The sequence below is a fragment of the Vulpes vulpes genome, chromosome 6 (assembly GCF_048418805.1).
Source record: "Vulpes vulpes isolate BD-2025 chromosome 6, VulVul3, whole genome shotgun sequence".
Taxonomy (NCBI): domain Eukaryota; kingdom Metazoa; phylum Chordata; class Mammalia; order Carnivora; family Canidae; genus Vulpes; species Vulpes vulpes.
Window position 1 is genome coordinate 49762235 of NC_132785.1, and position 21862 is coordinate 49784096.

The 21862-nt window shown below is 46.1% G+C and overlaps 1 protein-coding gene and 1 long non-coding RNA gene across 5 annotated transcripts in view; one reads left to right on the forward strand and one right to left on the reverse strand.

Annotated features, from left to right (window-relative positions):
* The window catches only part of CLYBL (citramalyl-CoA lyase), a 293861-nt gene extending 274710 nt beyond the window's left edge, over window positions 1-19151 (forward strand). Inside the window, exons 9-10 of one of the 3 annotated variants that reach the window (XR_012002038.1) lie at window positions 2998-3130; window positions 17106-19151. The gene's annotated coding sequence lies outside the window, so the exon portion shown is untranslated. Of the gene's footprint in view, window positions 1-2997; window positions 3131-6362; window positions 7812-17105 lie in introns of those variants that run through there. The other 2 variants (XR_012002036.1, XR_012002037.1) reach the window with 2 other exon arrangements.
* The window catches only part of LOC112923804 (uncharacterized), a 92571-nt gene that overhangs the window by 60011 nt on the left and 10698 nt on the right, over window positions 1-21862 (reverse strand). The window lies entirely within an intron of this gene.

Below are 21862 nucleotides of genomic sequence, written 5' to 3' on the forward strand. Positions count from 1 at the left end.
CACTGTCACAAAGCCCCTAGGTCTCCAGATTTCACTTTGCTGTCCAAGAAAAACCACAGACCCGCAAATAAGTCTTTTCTTGAAACCTACCACCACTAACTCTGAAATAAATTAATTCTTCTTAGACATTTCCAGCTGTAGTTAGAAAGGTCCCCCATCTGGGTGCTCCTAGAAAGCATTACTGTCAGTATTACAGGGCGTTGTTGAAGAATATTTATACTAGATGAGCTACTTCCTTCTTAATGAAACTGACAACCAGACTGAATTCAGGATCACTTTCCTTGAAGGATATAATCTCTGGCAAATCCTTTATGAAAGCCATCCTATCACTTTTCTGTGTATTTTAGAAATGGATGTATTTGAAAAAATGCCTGAAAATCACTTGCACTCATTTTAAAACTGACTTTTTTAAAGCCAATATCTGGAGTTAGAAAAAACTATGTGATGGGTTCCCCAAAATAAAAATACACAGAAAATATTACATTTTCTTTTCATTTATTTATTTTTAAAAGATTATTTATTTATTTGAGAAAGAGAAAGCAAAGGACAGAGCACAAGCAGAGAGGGACGGGCAGAAGCAGAGAGAGAAGCAGACTCCTAGCTGAGCAGTGAGCCCTATGTGGGGCTCAATCCCAGGACCCTGGGATCATGACCTGAATTAAAGGCAGAAGGCTAACCACTGAACCACCCAGGTGCCCCTACATTTTATTTTTAGAATAAAGTAATGTAGATTCGCAAGTTGCAAAAAAAAAAAAAAAAATTAAATCTTTTTAAAAAAATATTTGCTGAGTTGACAGAAAATGAAACTCTGCACTTTCATCTGCATCCATTATAACAGAGGATTTACTGGTTATCATTCATGAACCTTATGTGTGCTCCAGCCTTTGAGGAGAGAGATGAACACAGTTTTTGCAGTGTAATTATAAATAAATGAAACATTAAGCACACCCCCAAATCAGCCTCTTACTCAAATCATATACAATGTAGATCATGCCAATTTAACTTGATTGGGATGTCCAGATATCCCAAGGACCTCAAATTTGTGTGATACTGGTGATTAACAATATTCCTTATTTTGTCAACAGGAGCCAATTGAATTTCATTCATGGTGATGTTTGTTTCCGTTTTCTATTACTTTTTTTTTCTAAAGATTTATTTATTTATCCATGATAGACACAGAGAAAGAGAGAGAGAGAGAGAGAGAGACAGGCAGAGGGAGCCCAATGCGGGACTCGATCCCGGGACTCCAGGATCGCGCCCTGGGCCAAAGGCAGGTGCCAAACCGCTGAGCCACCCAGGGATCCCTACTTTTTTTTTTTTTTTTAAGATTTATGTATTTTGGACAGAGAGTACATGTGTGGGCACGAGTAGGGAGAGGGGCAGAGGAATTATCAAGCTGACTCCCTGCTGAGTGTGGAGCCCCATAGGGGCTTGATCCCATGACCCATGAGATGACAACCCATTAGACTGCCACCTGAGCCAAAACCATGAGTCAAATGTTTAACTGACTGAGCCACTCAGATGCCCCAATTTTCTCTTTTGATTGCTAAAGTTTGAATGGTAGTGAAACTCCTTTTTCTTTTGTATTTTTTCATTTAAGAGTTCAAAGTATGTTTTAACATCTTTTCATTTTCCTTTTGATCAATCTAATAGCTAAAGCTGCTTTCACTGTACTTCTTTTTTTAAAAAGATTTTAATTTTTATAAAAAAATATTTATTTTGAGAGAGAGAGCACAGAGGGGAGAGGCAGAGGGAGATGGGGAGAGAATCTTAAGCAGACTCTACACCCAGCGAGAAGCCTGACCCAGGGTTAGATCCCACGACCCTGAGATCACGACCTGAGCAGAAATCAAGACTCAGACACTTTAACCAACTGAGCCATCCAGGCACCCCTAAAGATTTTATTTTTTAAGTAATCTCTACATCCAGCTTGGGGCTCGAGCTCACATCCCAGATATCAAGAGTCACATGCTCTACCAGCTGACCCAGCCAGGTGTCCCTCATATATACTTCTGTTGTCTGACCATCTCTAAGCAAATACGTGCTTTCTACTTGACACTAACCTAATACGTTTCTTGACATGGGGTTTTCAAAGCCTCAGAAGCATCAGTTTGCAAATCCCCAACAGTCTCATGGGGAAGAAGCAATAAGGAAGCATGCAACACGACAGCTATAGCCTGAGATCCAGCAATAATGCAGGCCTGCTTGGAACCCTGGCCGAGGGCCTTTCATTTTCTGATATATCTTCTCTCTTAAAACATAAGTGCACAAAAAAGAAAAATAAGTGGAAAAAATTTCATGTACAGAATAGCACAGTGCGTTCTGGACACTGGCAGCTCCCAACTCCCAATCATGTCATTCTGTACCTGGGTTCAGTGAGCTGTGTGTCACTTCCTCTTTGAAGGCTTTCCTGATCCATGCACCCCAAACTCCTCCTTCACACCCCCACTGGACCCTCTACAACCCATTACATTTGACACATCCCCATTCATTGGCTTTTACATTCATGTCCCTGGCTGCACAACTGACTCCTCAAGAGTGAGAAGCAGTATCTGCATCACCTGGATCCCCATCAACTGCCACAACCACTCTGACAGAGAATGTACTCATAAGTGTGGAGAAAACAAATACCTGGCTTTTCTGGAATCCATGATTTATTTTCTAAATCCCACTTAGCACATTTAGCCTGGAGCTACTTGGCATCTAGAAGAGGATGAATCAACCTTTTCAATTTTCTAGTAACCCAGGTGGTAAAAATACAGGTACTAATTCCCAAAAAAGTGAGAGGAAGCTAGGAAGTAGAAACATGTGCATTCAGGACCGGACAGAAAGAAGGTGAATGAGGGACAGAGCCTCTGAAGAGGTCATGGAGTAAACAGGAATCGGGCAAATGGTATGAGCCCACACAAAAATTCTGACACGACTGGTGACATTTCCCCGTATTGTAGCCACTAGCACATGAACAAACTGCCACCTCTGGACTTCTTTCCATCCCAGGCTGCCTGGCTTCTGCTGCCTAACGAGGTCTCCACCTTCAGCTTTCCTCGTGGCCAAACATGCGGGCCCTGGCCCACCTTCCCAGGAGTCCATGCCAGCCGCAGGCCAGCCACGGTGTGCACCATGTTAATAGGTAAGTTTCCTGCGGGGAGATGTTAGGCACCACACCCACCTGGTAAAGACTGTCTTTGGCGCCAGGTGGACATTTTGGTGCCGTGAAATCCCACTGTCAAGGTTGCCACTGTCTCCTAATACAGCCCCAGAGGGAGTGTAGATCTAGGGAACTCAAACAACTTGGTCCTACATGCTCAAATTGCTAGTTCCTTCAAAGAGGGACATTGCTATTATCATATGCTACTGAACATTCAGCATGTGCCAGGCATCGTGCTAATCAGGCCTTTTGTCTAGAGATTAAGTCTAATGATGCCTTTAAAATCAGCCCCTCCTTGGGGCATCTAGGTGGCACAGTGGGTTAAGTGCCCAGCTCAAGTCATGATCTCAGGGTCCTGGGATCAAGCCCTAGGTCAGGCTCCTGCTTAGAGGGAAGCCTGCTTCACCCACTCCCTCTGCCCCACCCCACGAACATTCTCTCTTTTTCTGAAATTAAAAACGAAGTGGTAGTGAGGTGCAGAGAAATTTGAACGCTTCACACTGCTAGTGGGAATGTAAACTGGTACAGCCACTGTGGAAAACTGTAGGCTGGTTCTTTCAAAAATTAAAGAACGCCTGGGTGGCTCAGTCAGTTAAGCATCCAACTCTTGATTTCAGCTCAGGTCATGATCTCAGGGTCATGAGATTGAGCCCTGAATCGGATTCTCTCTCTCCCTCTGCCCCTTGTCCCACCTCCCTCTCTTAAAAAAAAGAAAATAGAATCACCATATGATCCAGCAGTTCCACTTCTGGGAATGTACCTCAGCGAATTGAAAGCAGAGACTCCAATAGATACTTATACACTCATGTCCCTAGTGACATTATTCACAATCACTGAAAGGTGGAAACAACCCAAATGTCCACTGACAGATGAATGGATAAATAAAAAGTGGTGTATGCATACAATGGGATATTATTCAGCCTCAAAAAGGAAGGACATTCTGACACATGCTACAGCATGGATGAACCTTGAGGACATTATGCTCAGTGAAATAAGCCAGACACAAAGGACAAATACTATGATTCCTCTTATATGTGGTACACTTAGAGGAGTTAAATTCATAGAACTTGGAGTGGTAGCTGCCATGGGTTGGGGGAAATGAGGTACTATTGTTTAATGTATACAGAGTTTCAGTTGGGTGTGGAGATGAATGGTGATGATGGCCACACAACAATGTGAATGTTTTTATTTTTTTTCCAATGTAAATATTCCTTTGTGGTTTTTAAAAAGATGTTATTTATTCATTTGAGAGACAGAGACAGAGGTAGGAGAGCACAAGCATGGAAGAGAGGGAGAAGCAGGCTCCCAGCTGAGCAGGGAGCCCAGTGTGGGGCTCAATCCCAGGACCCTGACATCACGACCTGAGCCAAAGGCAGATGCTCAACAAACTGAGCCATCCAGGTGCCCCTCAACGTAAGGGGGCACCTGGGTAACATTCTTAATGCCACTAATCATATTCTTAAAAATCCTTAAGATAGAAAATTGTATGGGGGAGCCTGGGTGGCTCAGTGGTTGAGCATCTGCCTTCTACTCAGGTCGTGATGTCAGGGTCCTGGGATCATGTCAGAGTCCCCGCAGAGAACCTGCTTCTCCCTCTGCCTAAGTCTCTGCCTCTTTCTCTGGGTCTCTCATGAATGAATGAATGAATGAATGAATGAATGAATGAATCTTTTAAAAAACTAGAAAATTGTATGTCACGTGTATGTTACTACAACAAAATTTTTAAAAATATCAACCTGCTGCCTGCCATTCCTAAACCCAACCTGATGCATCTGTGCATACTGTGGAGCACTCATCCGAGACCCTAACTTGCCCTGGCCTGCCTCACCCAGACCTTGACAGCAAGCACAAGCCTCAGTTCTGCATCCCTGGTGCCCGAGCCCCCACTTGGTGCTCATTTCCCCACTCTCTACACCTCAGCTTTTACTCACTGACCTCCCAATGGCTTGGCCTTTGCCTGTCTGTGGCCTGGGCTTGTGCTCAAAAGCCAGTGCCCCAGACCCCAGGAGTAAACCTTACACTGCCACCCCCCAAGAGGGATGAACGGGCAAAGAAATATTCAAAACCCATTTCCAATCTTCATCTTTAGATAATACTAAAGTAATGCTTATTATGTGCCAGGTCCCGTGCTAAGCATATTGTTATCTCTTTTTAATTCACACCCCAATCTCACAAAGGGGTCCTTCTTGTTCCCATTATCCTCATTTTGTAGTGAGGAAGCTGAGGTTAAAGGATGCTAAGTAATCTGCCCAACATCCCAAAGCCAGACAGAGAGCTACATGTTCAAGATAGGAAGCCAGCACTCTGATTGACAGTCTGTGTTCAGTTATGAGGCCGTACCATGAAAAATCATTTTTTCTTTTTTTGAGGTTTATTTCTTTATTTAAGAGAGAGAGAGCAGGAGGAGGGGCAGATGGAGAGAGAGAGAGAATTTCAAGCAGACTCCCTGCTGAGCACGGAGCCTGTCCTGGGGCTCGATCTCACGACCCATGAGATATGACCTGAGCCAAAATCAAAAGCCGGATGCTTAACCAATGAGCCACCCAGGTGATCCTATGAGAGGCTTCTATAAGCTTCAATCCTGGATGACACCATCTTGATTCTCTCCCTCTTTGATATTAAAGTTATTTAAGGAAAGGAGAAAATGTTTGTTACAACCTGACCAGTGCTCACAGCAAGCCAGGTGTAAGCTAAAGGTCCCAGTGTGTGTTGGGACGCCTGGGTGGCTCAGCGGTTGAGCGTCTGCTTTCGGCTCAAGGCGTGATCCCAGTCTGGGATCGATCCCACATCCGGATCCCTGCATGGAGCCTGCCTCTTCCTCTACCTATGTCTCTGCCTCTCTCTGTCTCTCATGAATAAATAAATAAAATGTTTTTTTAAAAAAGGTCCCAGTGTGTGTAAAAAACATTAAAATAAAAAAAAATCCCCTTGTGATTGTATAACTATAGCCCAAACTAGGAAATTCTGAGACCAGAGGTTCAAAGCAAACTTTTCTGAGCTTCAGTGGCATGTTAGCTTTAAACTCCAGCGTCTAATTCATGATCTTGGGAAAGCCTGTTAGGAGAATTTCCATTAAAGAGCATCAAATACAATCAAAATCTGGTCTTTCCCAAATACATATCCGTATGACCAGGCTGCCTCTCCAGCACGCCAGCAGCACTTAGGTGTTTAATTTGGAATTTGATAGCTGCCTAAATCTCGACATCTCCCGTAGGTGCCGCACACAAAGCATCCTCAATGGCCACTGGCAGAAATTCTTAGAAAAACAATCATTCTGGTTGTTGGAATCACAACTACTACTTTCACTCCCCGCCTCCCCGTCACCAAAGAAGCTGTTTTGACTTGAATCACAGGAGCCCATGCGGACTACCTGCAGTCCAAATGTGCATGTGACAATGGACACTCCTTTGCTGGCCGCCCGGTGTTATTTCAGACACTGTTGGACAGATGGGCTCTGTTCCGAGTAGGGAAGAACCACACCTCACAGAGGAAATTTTTTACAGAGCTGTCTCCTCCCCGCACGCAAAATGTCTCATCTCTTTGCCAGGGTGGGGGCCAAAAGGCGGCAGATCACTTCTGAATATCAGGGCAGTGGTTTCTCCCCCAGCATCCACTCTCTGCTCTCAAGCTCTGGACAGAATTTCAGAGATCCTGATTGTCTGCTCCCCCCACCACCTGCCCAGCTCGTTTCTGCCATGTGTGGGGCATGTGCTTGGAGCACAGCAGCTGCTAGAACGCAGTAAATCCATTCACATCCTGACATATCCCAATGACTAATACGGGCTTAGCGAGGAAACAGAAGTGTTTGACAAGCAGAAACAACTGAATTACTTGTGGAGGGGTGAGGAAATGACACCCCCAATGGGCTTGATCTCACCATTTGGTTTGGACTGGGGAGCTCACCATGGGAGGCCGCTGGATGTCCTTGCAGTTATCCACCATCATTAATTTTGAACACAAGAGGAGCAGGGCCAGTGTTGGGGGAGCAGGAATAAGAGGGATAAGGAGATGGTGATCTTGAGACCATGTTGAACGTGAAAATAAATTGCTCACACCCCGAGACTGGAAATGAAGGGCAGTCTCTTTTGCAGGTTGGAGGGTTGGGTTTGGAAACAGACAGAACTGGGTTCAAATCCTGCCTCTGCCACTTCTGTGACCAACCCATGTAGCCTTGAGTCTCTGTTTCCTCATTTATAAAGCGAGAATAATAATAGGATTCCTCCCTAATGGGTCTGTTTTCAGGAATGAATGAGACGACGGTGTGTGTATAAAGCCTGGTGTACAATAAGCACCTAATTAACATGGGTATTAATCATAGTGATATATTTTTAATAGGAGATAATGAACCCGGTGTTTGTCCACACATGCAGACAAGTAACCGAGAATTCACCTCACGCTAACTAACCTAGCTCCTAAAAGAGTGTGGAATCAAAATGAAGCTCAACATTTACTGCTTCAAAGCACACTTTCTGGGACGCCTCAGTGGCTCAGCAGTTGACCGTCTGCCTTTGACTCAGTGCCATCCTGGGATCCAGGATCAAGGCCCACATCAAGCTCCTTACAGGCAGCCTGCTTCTCCCTCTGCCTGTGCCTGTGTCTCTGCCTCTCTCTCTCTGTCTCTCTGTGTCTCTCATGAATAAATAAAATCTTAAAAAAAAAAAAAGCATACTCACTTTCTCACCAAGATCCCCACCACCACATGCATCAGAGCCTCTGCCATGAGGAGAATTAGAGAACCACCTGAGGCTTGAAGATGGCAGGCACCACCAGACTTTGTGTCCACGAACAGACCTCCACAGACACCCTCCTGCCTCTCATGGAACATGAAGAACGCATTCTCCCATCGTTCATAAATTACAGGGCAGAGCCATAGAGCTTAGGGTGCCAGCCTACAGAATCTACTGGACTGGATATTATTAACAAGCATTACACAAATAAAGTAGTATATGCTCCATCGAGTACACACAATTTTGTTCCCCTGGAACAGTGATTACCATAACCTCCACTTACGAAGTGTACCTACTGATGACGTTCCGTTCCTTTTGGACATCTTTTTTTTTTTTAAGATTTTATTTTTAAGTAATCTCTACACCCATTGTGGGGCTCAAACCCACAATTCTGAGATCAAGAGTAACATGCTATGCCGGCTCCACCATCAAGAGCCAGCCAGGCGCCCCCACATCTTACATCCACCAAGCAGAACCCACCAGAGCTCCTCCCCAAGCCAGTAGAACAAGGGAGAATGAATGGCTTGTTCACACCTGCTTCTTACCCACGAAGTCAGCCAGGGGTCGCAGATGTGGCCCTTTATAACGATGCTGATCAAAGGAAAACATGAATTAACCACACTAATATAAGCTGAAGAGAATAGGACAAGGAGAGATATGAAGTGGATTTTGCAGAAGGGTAGAAGTGAAAACTCTGGAAGAGTTCAGCTTGCTTCAGGGAGGACTTTCCACTGGACCTCCCACTGACCACACCAGGGCAGGGATGTGCCAAACTGTCCACTGGTGCTCCCACCCTCTCCATCCCCCGCCTTCCACCTCCTTCATCCCCCTGCCCAGCTCCAGCTGACTCTTTTTATCCTCTCCTGGCCCTTTGGCCTATGGTTGGAGTGTTAAGTGTTGCTTTGGGTCTTCCTGTGAAGTTCATCACTAAAGAGCTTCTCCCTCCCCATGCCATGTTTTAGTTGGAGCCCATATTTTTCCGAATGACAAAAACTATGAAAACTGATGTGCTTCCTGGCCCTCTCTAATCCAGAGTATCCCAGCAAATGCTCAACACTTGCTGTCTTTACTGGGTCTTCTATCCTTCTCATTCTTCTCCACTGACGTTCCTTATTTGCTCTGGGAGCTCTATACCCAGAGAACATTTGAGTCCTGTACTGACCCAGAGTAACAAGAATATACTGAGCCTAATGTCTTCGTATTTCCTTAAAGCCTTCCTCCTTCCCTGAGTTCTAACCCTGTTGACTATTTATAGACACCAATCAACACCAGGCTGTTTGAAGATGCAGGATAGAAGAAATTCTGAGGGCTGCCCCTTCCTTCCTTATACCTCCCTCAGAGCTATCTCCAAGAACTTAAGGCAAGGAGATTCACTGAAACACATTTCACTGGTTTATTATTAATTGTCCCTTGGTGGGCCCAGGAAAGTACCAAGCAGAGGCAGGGATGCATGACTTGTGGTCACTGAAAAACTTTCAAGTATCTGCCCAGGTCCCAAATTTATGCCACAAACAGGGAGCCAAAATGAGGAAACAGAAGTCACAGAGATTGGATGGGAAGTAGGGAGGGGAAAGGAGGGGGCAGGAGCTGACCAGTACAGGGAACAAAACAGGGAAGCTTGCTGGAGGGGGCGGGGCTTCCTTGGAAATGAAACCAAAGTCTAACACCAGGGTATGGGATCCAGAAAACGCTCACAGGTCAACATGAGCAAGAGCCCACCAGCAGAAAGACAAACACTGCTTCTAGCCCCAGAAACAGAAGCATGGACAGCCAAGGAAACCAGATCATTATGGACAAGGGCGCAGCAACCCACCAGCTCAGAAACATATTAGCAAGAAAGGGACCCTGGGGCAGCCAGAACACTGTTACTGCCTGCAAAGCATGTCCGAAGCTCCCACCTGTGGAAGAAAAGCAGACACACACCTCACCACGCACACATTCACACAAGCGCACACACACACCATGAAAAAATTAAATGGCACCTCACTCCCTGATAACACCCAAGCAAGGCAGAGACGGTGACACGCAGCCAGACCTGAAAGGACTCTTCCCAGTAACTCAGTTGTTCTGCGCTGACTTCTAGTTCCCAGAGTAATTTATTTGGGAAAGGGGGCCGTTTATTGTTGATATTTTATGAATGGGCCAGAATCATACAGACAATAGTGAACAATACAAACTGGATTTTGCAAAGTCTGAAAAACACTCCTCGGCTGCCCCTCTTTAGGATTCTCCTTTCTCCTCACCCAGAGTTGTTCTGTCTTTTATTGATTAGCATGCACGAGCCCCTTCTTAAGACGAGGGACTACATCTTTTTTTTTTTTTTAAGATTTTATTTATTTATTCATGAGAAACACAGAGAGAGGCAGAGACACAGGCAGAGGGAGAAGCAGGTTCCCCAGAAGAAGACTGATGTGGGACTCGATCCCAGATCCGAGGATCACGCCCTAAGCCAAAGGCAGACGCTCAACCGCTGAGCCACCCAGGTGCCCCGTAGGGACTAAATCTAACAGAGATATCATGTTATTTTCATTCCCCTAGAATTTTTTTTAGGATTTTATTTATTCATGAGAGACGCAGAGAGAGAAGCAGGCTCCATACAGGGAGCCCGATGTGGGACTCGATCCCGGGCCTCCAGGATCACGCCCTGGGCCGAAGGCAGGCGCTAAACCACTGAGCCACCCAGGGATCCCCCCGTTAGGATTTTACAGGCAGGTTTGGGAGGCATCAATTCCCTATGGTGTGCCAGGCAGGAGCCATGACTGTCTTCCTAAGTGGTGGAAGACATTCCAGAAGCTTGTGCTGTTCACTGACTCTTACCCTTCCAGCACCGAGTCGTTCACTCATATTTTACCTAATCAGTGCCAACGTCAGTAACACACCTTGTAGGGAGCCTGTAAAACCGAGGGTCCTTTCAGACCCCTGGGTGAACATGGGATAAATCAACTATTAGGATAAAAAATATCTGGATGGTAAGGGGCACCTGCCTGGCTCAGCTGGTAGAGCATATGGCTCTTGATGTCAGGGTCATGAGTTTGAGCCCCGTGTTGGGCATAGACTCTACTTTTTTAAAAAGGATCTGGATGGTATGTGAGGTATATGTGTCTTCGAGTAGTATCACTGATCATCATCTCTTCTGAATGCTAATCTTTGTTAAAAGGCACAGTTATACTCTGACCAGCCTGTAACACAGGAGTGTTTGACGTAGTCATAATTTCAAAAGCAACCTGCTAGACTAGCAGGGCAGAATGGTCATCTTGTTAGGAAACTGAACTGCCCTCTGAAAAATTAAATGATGAAGGTGGTAACCAGAGCTCCAGGGACAGGGGAGCAGCTGTTCAGTAGGTGGAATTTCAGATTGCAAGGTACAAAGTTCTGGAGATCCGTTTCACAACAATGTGAATGCACTTAACACTAGTGAAATACACATTTAAAAGTGGTGAAGTTGGGAAATGTCATCTGTGTTTTTGCTGTAAAATAAATGCAGATAGTTTTAAAAATTAATGATGAAGATTACCACATGGAAACAAGTGTGGGATAAAGTGGAAATGGCTACAGGACAGCTTTGTTTGTTTGTTTTCATGGACAATGTTTGACACCTGTGAACTCGTGCCAACAAAACTCAGGAGTACTTTCATAAGAGAGGGGTTCTAGGGCAGCCCTGGTGGCCCAGCGGTTTAGCACCGCCTTCAGCCCGGGGTGTGATCCTGGAGGCTCGGGATTGAGTCCCATGTTGGGCTCCCTGCATGGAGCCTGCTTCTCCCTCTGCCTGTGTCTCTGCCTCTCTCTCTCTCTCTGTGTGTGTGTCTCTCATGAATAAATAAATAAAAATCTTTAAAGATAAAAATCTTTAAAAAAAAAAAAAAAGAAAGGGGTTCTAAAGAAAGGGTGCTGTCACTAGCGGTGTCCCCATAAATAAAGATAAGTGGCTTTCCTGACGGATGGCTATTGCCTGGCTATCCCTAAGCCAGGGCTCCCCAGCACGGCATCACTGTGATCCCCTATCAGAAATATCCATAGGAGAGGGAGAGGAAGGAAAGACTGGAAGGAAATACCAGTCACGCAGGCTGGTATTTATGAAGGGGCAGTTCTAGCTGCTTTATATAAACGACTGCATTTGTTTATTTATAAAGATTTATTTATTTATTTTAGATAGTGAACAGGGAAAGGCAGAGGGAGAGGGAGAGAGAAACTCAAGCAGACTCCATGCTGGGCATAGAATCCAACATGGGGCTTGATCTCACAATCCTGAGATCACAACCCTAGCTGAAACCAAGAGTTGGGTGCTTAACCAGCTGCACCACCCAGGCGCCCTGTAAACTACTGCATTTAATACAACAAACTTATGAAGTGTCTTTTCATTCTGGCCTTTTTAACTGTAAAGAAATTGAGCCGCAGAGCTAGCAAATACTTTGGCCAAGGTCACGTGACAAAGATCTGCTTTATGTGTTTTCAGAGCCCATGATTTTTTACAATCCTTTTGCCCCTTGACCTACAAAACTACAAAACAGAGAATCAACTATCCAGAACCCTAAAGGGAGCATTTTTTCCTGCATCCCATTTGAGAGTTTAATTGTAATGTAACCAGAATTTGGCTGAAAAGTGACCTCAAGTGTATTCCCTAGAGCTGAAGTCCACCTGTCCCCCAGGTGTGCTGTGGAAGTGAGTCACAGGTGTGCCAAGACCCTGAGAAGGCCCTCAGCCATCAGGGTGGCCAGGGTACCTCCTGGGACACAGGAGTCCCTGGGCTGAGGCCCTTCAGATTGTAAGCATCTGAGGCATTTACCCTATTGTGTCATAAAATGTCACTGCCTATGAGTGCCCTCTGGGACAAAAGTTGGGAGGCACTCTGCCTTGTGCTCTGAAGCAAACTGCCTGGATTAAATCCCAGTTCCAGCATTTCGTACCAGCACATGCTAACCTCTGTGTGCTTCAGTATCCTCATCTCTCCATGAGAATGGAAATAGAATTTACCTCATGGGGTAAAGAAGTAAGTCAGATTAAAAGGCGCCTGGGTGGCTCAGTCGGTTAAGTATCTGACTCTTGATCTCACGGTTATGAGTTCAAGCCCCACACTGGACTCCACACTGGGCGTGGAGCCTACTTTAAAAAAAAAATAAGTAAAATAAAATAAACAGAGCTGTCAGTGTACCTTCCAGAAGTGATCCCTCAACAACCATGAACTGAGCCAACAGGTAGAGTCCCATAGGCTGTGCGTGCCATGACACTGTGGTACCATTCACTCAGGCTAGGCTACCAACAGTGCCCCCCAGAGTTGTGTGACCATGCATCCCTCACTTTAGTCTCGCATTTTAACCTATAAGTGTCCTTCATGGTCAAACTCTAATTTATTTCCCAGCCTCATTACCTCCACTAGTTCTCAACCCTCTTCCCCACAGAACGTCAAACACAACAGCCCACTTACAACCCTGTGGATTTTCATGAATGTCCCTGCTGCCTGGAACATTCCCTCTACTCTTGCTTGCTTCCATTCTTATTCATCCTTTAACACCCAGCCTAGTCACCTCCTCTCTCAAGCTTTCTCTGACGTCCCCCACAGAGTTGGCCCACCTCCAGCGTCCCCAGAGCACATTGCAAATACCATAATAGAAGGATCATTTTGTTTTCGTGTGGCTCACACAGTTTACCTGCATACAGTCCTCCTCACTGAGCCATGAGTTCCTTGCGATCAGACAGTCTTACTCCCCTTAGCATGGACTGGAACTATCTGCCTGTCCGGGTGCCTGCATCTCTATCCACCTCACTCAGTAGAAGACAGGTCTGAGTGGGACCCAATATTGTCAAAGAAAGTTTGGAATACCAAGCACACAGACCCACTTCAGGATACAGAAGATACCCTTGACCATGTCTGAGTGGGGCCAAGTTCCCCTAAGTAAGGGCCTGAATACACCAAAAGGGAACGGGGCCTCCGAAGGCCTCCCGGCACCAGGGCGCGAGGTCCCTTGACAGAGCGAGATGGCAGACTGGCAGCGGCTTTGACAGGTGGGCTTTGTTTGATATGTGAGAGTAAAAACCAGGAAGCGTGGCCCACTTGCTCTTTCGAAATCCCTCCCTTCATTATATTTGAACCTCATGTCTCTATGCTTTGTTTCAAACTAAATTTCAAAAGTCTTTTGTTTCTGTTATCTCCCTGACAGTTCTTCAATATACTGTATCAAAAACTCTCCGAGGACCCCAAAATGCACTTTTCAAGTGATGTTTAAGAGCTTGCCACCCCGTCCCCCATCTGTCTTCATTTCTGAATCTCTGGGATACTGCATAAAACAAAGGAGAATGTACCAAAATGTGCTTCTGGACTATTTTAAATACTTTGAGAGATCTCCTCTGTCTTATAGAGAAAACAGTGCAGACTCAGATGTCTCGAAAGTCATATAATTCATACCTCATGCTGACGGGCCACTAACCATATCTGCACAAACTCTATCCCACATGGTACATGCAATCTCTGTGCATGGTGATTAAAGAAAATGGCCTGCTTCTTGTCAAAATGCCCTCTCCTTACCTGCCCACTCTACCAAACTGGGTAGCTACACGGCTTGAACTTTATTTTATTTTTTAAAGATTTTATTTATTTATTTATTTATTTATTTGAGAGAGAAAGAAAGCATGAGCAGGGAAGGAGGGGCAGAAGGAGAGGGAGAAGCAGACTCCCCACTGAGTGCAGAGCACAACCCAGCGCTCCATCCCAGGACCCCAGGATAATGACCTGAGCCTAAGGCAGACACCTATCCAGCTGAGCCACCCAGGCTCCCCAGGACTTTAATTTTATTAGAAAATGTTTTCTTTTGCTTTTCTCTGTGTATATAAACTCTGCCTGGGTTATCCAAATGCTTCACTGGTAAGTGTTCATTTGCTGAATATTTATTATCTACTGTGTACACCACATGATCATTGATTAAGGAAAGTCCGTATTCTGTGCCGTGTAGGGTATTTAGCGGCATCCCTGGCCTCTATCCATGAGATGCCAGTATCATCCTAACCCCTCAGTTATGATAATCAAAAATGTGACCAAAAATCAGTGAAAAGAGGAGCGGTCACCAGGAGTTAATGAGGATGGAGGGATGGAAAGGTAGGCATGGAGGGTTTCTCAGGCAGTGAAACTATGCTGAATAAGACCATAATGGTAGATACATGTCCCTATATAATCGTCAAAATCTACAGAATATACAACACCAAGAGTGAACCCTCTTCTTTTTAAAGATTTGTTTATTTTAGAGAAAAAGGAAGCAGGGAAGAGGGAGAGGAAGAGAGAATCTCCAGCAGACTTTGTACTGAGCACAGAGCCTGACAGGGGACTCGATCCTGCAACCGAGACCATGGCCAGAGCTGAAATCAAAGGTCAGACACTTAACAGACTGAGCCACCCAGGTGCCCTTTGTTAGATAAAATATTTTAAAAAGATTTTATGTATTTATTCCTAAGAGATACACAGAGAGAGGCAAAGACACAGGCAGAGGGAGAAGCAGGCTCCATGCAGGGAGCCCGAAGTGGGACTCGATCCCGGGTCTCTGCGACCACGACCTGGGCTGAAGGCGGCACTAAACCGCTGAGCCACCCGAGCTGCCCACTCCTAGATACTTTTAAATGCGATACTTTCCAGATCACTTCTTATGAGAGAACATGTGAGGTCACCGTGAATTATTCACGTTATGGTTATTCAGATTCCTAACACTCACAGCCAAAGACAATCGTGATCTCTTAGATACCGAGTAAATCTAATTAAAATGATGTTATCTTACTTGAAAAGCTTGTAACTGATTAGTATGTCGATCCTTCCTTTTCGGCCTGTCCCCTGTCACTCACTGCCTTGGGGAAGTGGCCCAGCTGCCTTACACATGTTTCCTGCTGTATTGGAAAGAGGATGATGAACACAGGCCCACCTCCCTGGCCTGTGAGTGAGAAATGAGGCACAGAGTTCGTGGATGGCCTGCACAGGCAGTGAAACTATGGTGGCGGTCCCATTGGCGCGGTCCCATTGGCACGGGCGTGAAGGAGTCACAGCGACAGACAGTCGCGGCCCAGGCAAGAGGCCCTGGCACTGGGGTGGCTCGAGCGGGCTGGACACGCTGCTGCCCAAAGGCTCATCCCCTCCCCTCTTCTCTTTTACTGAATCCCCACTGGGCTCAAGGGGCCACCTGCCCAGTAAAACACTCCCCTCCCACATGCCCTGGCAGCTGGCAGTGGCTGTGCCCATGCCACTCAAGTCTAACCAAGGAACTGAAAGAGAAACTGGGTGAGGTTGCTCTTATCAACCACTTCTATATGTGAGGGTTAGGAAATCAGGCCTTTACGTATTTGAAAGTCAAGAGGGATGTCACCCCCACCCATCCCAGCCTTGTTCCCTTCCTCCTCTAGTCCTATTGTTTCTTTTTCCTGTGTCTCCCTTGCAAGTATGAGCAAGTCCGTGGGTGTGTGCACACAAAAGGATGCGTATCAACACTATCTACATTGATGTCTTCACTGTTCTTTATTTCCTATTCTTGTATCTTGGCGATTACCCCGTGGCTATATGTGTAGTACTTCCTCTTTTTTACTGCACAATATTATTGTGTCTACTATGACTTATCCAAACAGTCCCTCGTTGATGGACACTTGGGTTATTTCCAGGGTTTGTTTGTTGTTGTCGTTTTTTAATCACCAGTAATGCCACAGTAAGTAATCTTACCCATGAGTCATTTTGTATTATGCCTGATACCATTCGGGACAGATTCCTAGAAGTGGGATTGCTGGTTGAAGGGCAATAGCGTGAGTAATTGTGCTGTAGCTTGCCAACTTCTGTGCCACGGGAGTTGTACCATATATTTTTAAAGGTTTTCTTTCTTTCTTTCTTTCTTTCTTTCTTTCTTTCTTTCTTTCTTTCTTTCTTTTCTTTCTTTCTTTCTTTCTTTCTTCTTTCTTTCTTTCTTTCTTTCTTTCTTTCCTTCTTTCCTTCACAGAGAGAAAGAGTGCGAGCAAGCAAGCCAGAGAGCACAAGAAGGGGGACTAGCAGAGGGAGAAGCAGAGTCCCCACTGAGCCGGGAGCCCGACCCCTAGAGGGGGTGGGACGACTTGATCCCAGGACCCTGAGATCATAACCTGAGCCAAAGGCAGACTCTTCCCCAACTGAGTCACCCAGGGGCCTGGAAGTTGTACCATTTTGATTTGCAAAGCTTTTGGTTTGCCTTCTGCTTTTTTTTTTTTTTTTTTTTCTATCTTCCTTTTTTCCTGTCTAGGATCCAGAGCTGATTCTAAAAAGAACAGAAGCCTTCTCATAACCTTGAAGATGAAAGTCACACCACAAGGATAGTAAAACTGGAAGGTGAAAGAGTTCTGCAAGGCCCATCCTACCCACCGGTCCAGTCCTTCACTGCCCACCACTGCCCTTCCTGCCGTGGGAGAATATGAACCCACCTGCATGGCCCTGGTTATTCAGATTCCTAACACTCACAGCCAAAGACAATCATGATCTCTTAGATACCGAGTAAATCTAATTAAAGTGATGTTATCTTACTTGAAAAGCTTGTAACTGATTAGCATGTCCGGTACTTCCTACAAGCTCCACTCCCGTATGGCAGCTACTAGTCTCATGTGGCCACTTAAATTCAAGTTAAATTGGGGGATCCCTGGGTGGCTCAGCAGTTTAGCGCCTGCCTTCAGCCTGGGGTGTGATCCTGGAGACCCAGGATCGAGTCCCACGTCAGGCTCCCTGCATGGAGCCTGCTTCTCCCTCTGCCCCCCCCCCCTCTCTCTCTGTGTCTCTCATGAATAAACAAATAAAATCTTTAAAAATAATAATAAATTCAAGTTAAATAAAATTAGAATGTCAGTGCCTTGATTGCACTAGCCATGTTCCAAGAGTTCAGCAGGCACAGGACCCTAGTGGCTGCCACACGAGACAGCACAGTATGGAACATTGCCATTATTACAGAATGTTCTGCATCGTTGATACGAAATTTGACATAGCCCTACAGGGTCTCTGTAGTGCCATCCTGATGCCCTCCTAGGTCTTCTAAAGTATTCCTGGAAACATTATTCATGTGAGATTAGGTTTGTCTATGAATCGCTTAATCCAGTGCCATGGTATCAGGTGACCTTCTTCAGCTTCTCCCATTGTGGAACAGCCCACCCCCTGTGTCTTTCTGCCTCCTCGTCAAGGGCATCTGGGTTATGGGACTGGCCTTCTCAGGTGTGGCCTTCTCAGGTGTAGCCTTCTACACAGTGCAAGTGCATCTTCCAGGAACAAAATCTGTAGGCCAAAAATATATATACATAGGCAACATCAGAAAACTCGGTCACCAGAAAGGTTGATTGGTGTATTGGAAAGAAGAGATTATTTCAGTCAACAATGCAGAAAACAGCCCAGGGCGTGAGAAGCATGGAAGAGGTGAGGTGTGAGGAGATGTCAGAGCGGAAAGCCCATAGAGTTTGAGAAAGGGCCTTTCTACCTCCACTTCAGTCTTGAGGGGAAAAGCATAGGGCGGAGATGCAGAAAGCAAGAAGGACGTTTGCAAGTTCCTGAAGCTTTGGGGGTTTTCACACAGTGCGGATGCCCATATTGTGTGATCAGATAAAGTGGAATCATCTGTCAGCCTGTCTGTTCACATAGCTATGCTATTCATAGAAAATGTACCTCTTTCCCCAAATAAACCCCGTATGTGTCTTCTCCTACCAAATTGGGTGCATGTGTCCTAGGGGAGGTGATGCTGGGTGCCTCAAGCGGCTACTTCGGGCTCTTGTGTGGAACATTCTTCAGGGGTGTCGAGCAATAGGGAACCATGTTAATTAATCAATTTGAAATGAGTTTTGACTCCTGCCATCTACGGCATCACAAGAAAGGAAAGGAAAGACGACAGCACCATCTTTTGGACTCCAAAGACATCATTGGTCACCTCTTCCCACCCTCTCAGCCTGGGCTTACACAGCCTGATGTACATGGTCCACCCCTGGCACCCCTGCCTCGCAAACCCCTATAACTCCCCTGCTCCCTTCTACCTCCCCAGCACGCCTACGTCACTCGGCTGGGCGCCCAAGCATGTCCGCACCCCAACATGCTGGGTAGGAAACATGCGCCTGCGGTTCCCAGGAGCTTTGGGGGGTGGGGGTGGGGGTTACTATTTAATGGCTGCAGAGTGTCGGCATGGGACAACGAGGCGGATCTGGAGAAGGACGGTGGTGACAGTTGCACACCAGTGTGAATATACCTAATACCACGGAACTGGTTAACGTGGTAAATTCTTGTCACATATATTTCACCACAATAATGAAAGAGTTTAAAAACTGCTCAGTGTTGCTGGCTGGTGTCACTTTATTTTTCTTTAAGATGTTATTTATTTGTTTGACAGAGAGAGAGAGAGCTAGAGAAAAGAAGGGGCAACAGCAGAAGGAGAGGGAGAAGCAGACTCCCCACTGAGCAGGGAGCCTGACGTGGGACCCCATCCGGAGACCCTGGGACCATGACCTGAGCCGAAGGCAGACGGTAAACTGACGGCCACCCAGGCACCGGCTGGTGTCACTTTAATTCAAAGAGACGAACAGCAAATGGACACGTGACACGGCCAACAACATAGTCTTTAGTTTTGCACTTTCCCACTCTTCAGATGACTCTGCACACTTTCTTCCATCTCTTCCTACACTCTTACCCCTGTGCCCACTCTCCAGCCTCAATGAGAAAATGTGAGCAATCCCCAGAGCCTCTCTTATCTGCCCATTGACAAGACCACCAGCCTACCCTACCTCAGCCATAGTCCGTGCCTTCCCTCTTGTTATTACGGCTAAGATGTCCTGCTTTTATCAAAACCTCTCTGGCCTTTTGGCTCACTGCTTCCGAGAGAGCAAGGTAGGTGACCAGCGGCTCTTCCTCTCCTCAGGAAGCCATCTGAGGAAATGTGACCAGGGTTGTCGTTCCTGCTGCCTCTGCTCAAACCATACGGTGTGAGGTCTGCGATACGGCCTCAGGGCCTGGGTACTGGAACTCTGGGGGTTCTCAGCAGTGTATGGAGGATACAGGCTGCAGTAGTGAGACCAGGTCAACTTCCTTGAATAGGTCACCCAGGGCACCTGCCTTAACTGCAGATACCCAGGCTACCTACCTTAGTGTAACTCTTTGTACACAACATAAAAATACTTCAACTAATTAAAAACTCTCTTGGGGCACCTGGCTGGCACAGTCGGTTAGCGGCAGCCTCTTGGTTTCTGCTCAGGTCGTGATCCCGGGGATCTGGGATCGAGCCCCACGTCGGGCTCCCTGCTCAATGGAGTCTGCTTCTCCCTCTCCTTCTGCTGTTGCCCCTTCTTTTAAAGGCCTCACCTTCCTCATGGCACTGCTGCTTGCCCTGTTGCTGGATTCAAATCCTTGATGCTTCTCTCCATCATCTCCACCTCTTTCTGCTGGTTCAGCAAGTGCTACCAATCTGTCATCTGAGACATACCCTGGAGATAGCCGTCTCCATTCCCCCATTGCCCGGGCCATTGCAATGCTTGCTCCCCTCTTGCCCCCAGCATAATAGCCAGTCCTCCTACTGGGGACTCAGTTCCCAGAAAGTTACATCATTCCAGGCCCCAGCTTAAACCTTTGCACTGAACCTCTGGTAACATCTAAACATCTAAACTCCTCACCTGATCTGAGCCCAGCCTCTCTCTCCAAGCTCGTCTTGAACCACACCCATCTTCTTTTTTTTTTTTTTTTTAAGATTTATTTATTCATGAGAGAGAAAGAGACACAGAGACAAGGCAGAGAGAGAAGCAGGCTCCTCTCAGGGAGCCTGATGTGGGACTCAGACCTGGGAATCACGCCCTGAGCCAAAGGCAGACGCTCAACTGCTGAGCCACCCAGGCATCCCTACACACCCATTTTCCTAACCATACTCTAGCCACTTCAGCCACCCTCCTGTCCTCTAACTTGGTGGTTCTTATTGAGCATGATTTTGTCTTCAGGGGACATTTGGCAAAGTCTGAAGATATTGCTTGATTTCTACAGTTTAGAGGGCAGTGGATTGCTCCTAGCATCTGATGTATAGATCAGAGGGAGGGAACAGTGCTAAATGTCCTACAAGGCACAGGAACCACCCCACCACCACCACCACCACCCACACACAAAGAATTACCCGGCCCAGAGGTCAATAGTGCTACCATGGGCTAAATATTTGCGTGCCCCCAAATTCATTTGCTGAAGTCCTAATGCCCAGGGTGATATTTGGAGGTAGGGCCACAGGGAAATAATTAGATTTAAGTGAGGTCACAAAGGTGGGGCTCCCTTGATGGAATGAGTGCCCTTAAAGAAGAGGAGGAGACTCTCTGCCATGGAAAGACACAGCAAAAAGGCAACTATCTCCAAAACAGGAAGAGGCTTTCACTAGACACCAGCTTTGCTAGAGCCTTGATCTTAGACCTCCAGCCTCCGAACTATAAGAAAATAATGTCTGGGGTGCCTGGGTGGCTCAGTCAGTTAGTGTCCGGCTCTTGATTTCAGCTCAGGTCATGATCCTGCAGTCCTGGGATTGAGCCCCACATTGGGGTCTGCCCCCAGGGGGGTGTCTGCTTCTCTCCCTCTCCCTCTACCCCTATCCCCACCCCATGCTCTCTCTCAAAAATAAATAAATAAATATTTTTTTAAAAATGTCTGTTGTTTAAATAACCTAGTCCATAGTAATTTGTTATGGCAGTTCAAGCTAAGACACGTACTGAGGTTGGGAAATCCTGCAAATTGCTAAAGAAATTGGACAGAAATCTCCCTGCCTCGGGGCCTTTGCCTGAACTATTCCTTTATCTAGAATTGCCCTTTCTCTACTCTCTGCCTGTCTCACTCCTTCTAGTCATTCATAGCCTGCCTTAGATCTTATTTTCCTAGAGAAGTCCTTTCTCATCCCCATTCTGAAGTATCACTATCATATCCTATTTTAATTTTCCAATGTATTAGCTGATAGTTTTCTTGTTTTATCTGTTTATCATGTTTCTCTTCCTAAAATTAAGTTTCTTAATAGCAGAAATCTTA